At 40.6% G+C, this 3,490-nt stretch overlaps 1 protein-coding gene across 7 annotated transcripts in view; it reads left to right on the top strand.

The window, feature by feature from the left end:
* rbfox1 (RNA binding fox-1 homolog 1) overlaps positions 1–3,490 on the top strand; it is a 1,725,607-nt gene that overhangs the window by 1,053,678 nt on the left and 668,439 nt on the right. Inside the window, exon 1 of one of the 7 annotated variants that reach the window (XM_043711612.1) lies at positions 1,993–2,017. The exons of the other annotated variants lie outside the window; for them this stretch is intronic. The gene's annotated coding sequence lies outside the window, so the exon portion shown is untranslated. Of the gene's footprint in view, positions 1–1,992; positions 2,018–3,490 lie in introns of those variants that run through there. 7 annotated transcript variants of the gene reach the window in all.

Here is a 3,490-nt window from a genome sequence, read left to right as displayed (position 1 = left end):
TCTCTGCCTTTATTCCTGATGAAGGGCTTTTGCCCGAAACGTCAATTTTGCTGAAGCTGCTCGGATGCTGCCTGAACTGCTGTGCTCTTCCAGCACCATTGATCCAGAATCTTGTTTCCAGCATCTGCAGTCATTGTTTTTACTATAGAGAAGATGCAGAGAGCACATATAAGAACAATTAGAAGCAACCTCTATTAAAACTTGGAAAATCTTTGTTAACTGTTGCTAAAAGACAGCTGTGGTTTCAAGTGCATGAGATATGCCACTAGGAATGAGCAAATTTTGGCTAGTATAAAATGAAAGAAATCTATAAAGCTGTATCTAAGTTCGGCATGTAGAAATAAATTTAATATGCAAAAGTATTGAGGCCTAGGAATGCAATTATATTGCATCTGTTTTACAGACAGAAGAAAAGTATACCCAAGAATCCAATGTAATATGATTTTCACACTTCCATTCCACATCAGCACACATGACAGCATTAATCAAAAAGCCTCATTTAAAATTTTAGAATGAAGATGCTAGCTTCGTTTTTAGGCCCTTCAATTAAGTTGATCCTTTGCACCACCTGACCCATCATATGGGTATGTTTGTCTTTAGGTTTTGAATGATGTGAATTATAAATGATGATGCAGTGCAGAAAGAGGTCATTCGGCCCATCAAGTCTGCATTGACCCTCCTTAGACTATTCACCCAGACTCACCCACCCCCACAATACCCTGCCATAATCTTGCTTTTTCCATGGCTACTCCATTTACTTGGCATCTCCCTGGACACTAGGGGCAAGTTAACATGGCCAAATCATCAAGCTTATTGGTACTGTGGGAGGAAACCAGAGCCCCTGGAGGAAACCTATGCAGACACAGAGAGAACATGCAAACTCCATACAGACAGTCACCCAAGGCTGGAATGAAATACCTGTGAGGCAGCAATGCTAACTACTGAGCCATTGCAAGTCATCAACATTTGCATTAAGCCCTATGTCATGGCAATCGAGAAGTGCCACTGCTATTTGAGTATCTTTTTACAAAACTCATGAATTTAACAGCTCATGCAAATGAGTTCAGTCTTAATGATACTATGTATAGCCAAATATATGGTGTTTCAATTCTCTACAGGTCTAACTCTTGCTAACATTTTCATTAGTTACCATGAGAACCATGTGTTCGACACAATGACCACTAACCTTCACCTGCTTGCATACATTTGTGATGTAGATGACATATTTATGATATCTGAATCAGCAGGTTAATAAACACTAATCTTGTTTAAAAGTACTGTTGCAATAGAACAATCAAATGAGCTCCCTTTCCTATATTTCAACATATCAGTTGAAATATCTGCCAGTGGAGGATGTAATTGAACTTGGGTCCCTGGTGCTGTGAGATGGTACTGCTAGTCACTGAGCCATTATGCTGCTTCAGATGAAGAGGCAAGCCAGGAAGCTAGCATTAAGTGGGAGCAGCTGAGCGGTGGCACATACTATCCAGGAAGCCACATCCACAATGGATCTTAAGAGACCACATCTCCTTAGCCTTAATAAGTCAGGCACATCTGTTCCTCTTGCTGTTATTTTAATTGATGCCTCAAACCAGGGTATGGACAGCATCCTCTGTGGCTGCCATGTATCAGTGGCCTTTACCTCAAATGCTTCTGTGGTATGATGCTTGCTATTGCTGCAGGTGGCAACAGGGAAATATCTAAGTTTATTGTACGCTGCTTGTATTAATGGGATTCTCCCTGCCATGTGGAACACCTCCCTATGGACAGAGTTAAGCCGGATAGAGTGAGCATTAGACTTTGCCTGCATTGCAAGCACCATGGTGTTGAAGGTGCCATAGACTGCTCGTTACTTGGCAACACAAAGTATCCTTTTTACATATGGCTCATGATTCATGTTAAAATCTCAGGCAGAGCTGCCGCTCTGGTGTACAATGAGAGCCGTGCTACCACTTGAAACACCCAATGCACAGTCTGTCTGTCTGCTCAAGCTCCACTCTAGATCAGTGTGCCTGAGGTAAGTTTATCTTTTTTCACTGAGTGTCTATCAGATTTGCAGGCTACTGTATCCCTTTGCAAACTGTCAGTTGCCCATCCCTGCTCTGAATTTCCTCGTCCTTTTCCTGGGACTGGGATCCAAGCTGGCATCGATACTAGCTGATTTACATTGCTCCCTCGACAGACAAGCTGCTCCTCTGGCCATAAGGGGTGCCCGCAGTCTGCTGTGTGTAAATCGATGGGACCAACAGGCTAGTTTTGTGTGGTTCTACAATGGAGCTCATCAGTACTATGTTAGGAATGACCTTGAAATTCTGTGCTAGCTGATTTTTCGACAAAACATGTAAAAATACTAAAAGGCAAATTTAAGTTTGGTTCCAGGAGATTTTTCTTTATTTAATAACGCAATTAGCATATGTAGCAGGCTTCGATAGATGTAGCACAGGTACAAACCTGGAGTGCTTCAAGAAAATATGGAATGCTAAAATGGAGGGTTTGGATGAACAAATACAATGGGCTCAATGACTCACCTCACACACAAGTTGTTTCTTTTCTTTGTAATATAGATTTGATTGTTTCTGCAAAATATATAAAATATCGAGAGTAAAGAGAAAATTGAGCTTCGAAACCTGTTTTGCACCCTGTTGAACAGCTGCATGATTCATGTAGAACTAGAGAATTTGAAACCACCATTAAGCAATGTTTAGCAGATGGCATGGTTAGGAATTTGTCAATTCATGTTGAAACATGACTGTAAAATCATCATTATATCTCTGTGCGATGTCATAGGAATAAAAAAAGTCGAAATTTACCCGCTCCCCGTTCTCTCCAAGAAAGAAATTTTCAATTAGCCAGGACTCTGTCCCTTACCATAAATACAGTATAATTTATAAGTAAAATAGATACATGCCTCAAACTTTGTGGTGATGATACTCATAAAAATTTTAAAATGGGATTAAAAAACAACAAGAGTAAAAACGCAGTCTTACTTTAAAGGCAACATACCTGCTTTTCTTCTAATTCTGTACCTTAGTATGGGATTAAATTAAACAACCAATCTTCCCAAAATGGTCTTTCCCCCCAGTTGGGTTGTATCGATAATGCTGATTATGCTGCAGATCCACAAGAGATAATGGAAGAACAATTCCTGAACTATGCAGACCACATATAGGCTCTCAAGTGTATTAGATTGAATTAACTGATTTGACAGTATCTTATCACTGGTTTTTATCACTCTGTACTGTGAAGATGCAAATCTTAGGCAGGAATACTACTCCAGTTGTTATGAGTGTATAACATGGCAGTGTGTTTAACTGGTAAAAACAACGACTGCAGATGCTGGTAACCAGATTCTGGATTAGAGTGGTGCCGGAAAAGCACAGCAGTTCAGGCAGCATCCGAGGAGCAGGAAAATCAATGTTTCGGGCAAAAGCCCTTCATCAGGAATACAGGCAGAGTGCCTGAAGGGTGGAGAGATAAATGAGAGGAGGGT

Source organism: Chiloscyllium plagiosum, chromosome 21, assembly GCF_004010195.1.
Source record: "Chiloscyllium plagiosum isolate BGI_BamShark_2017 chromosome 21, ASM401019v2, whole genome shotgun sequence".
Classification (NCBI taxonomy): domain Eukaryota; kingdom Metazoa; phylum Chordata; class Chondrichthyes; order Orectolobiformes; family Hemiscylliidae; genus Chiloscyllium; species Chiloscyllium plagiosum.
This window is presented reverse-complemented; position numbering and strand designations above follow the sequence as displayed.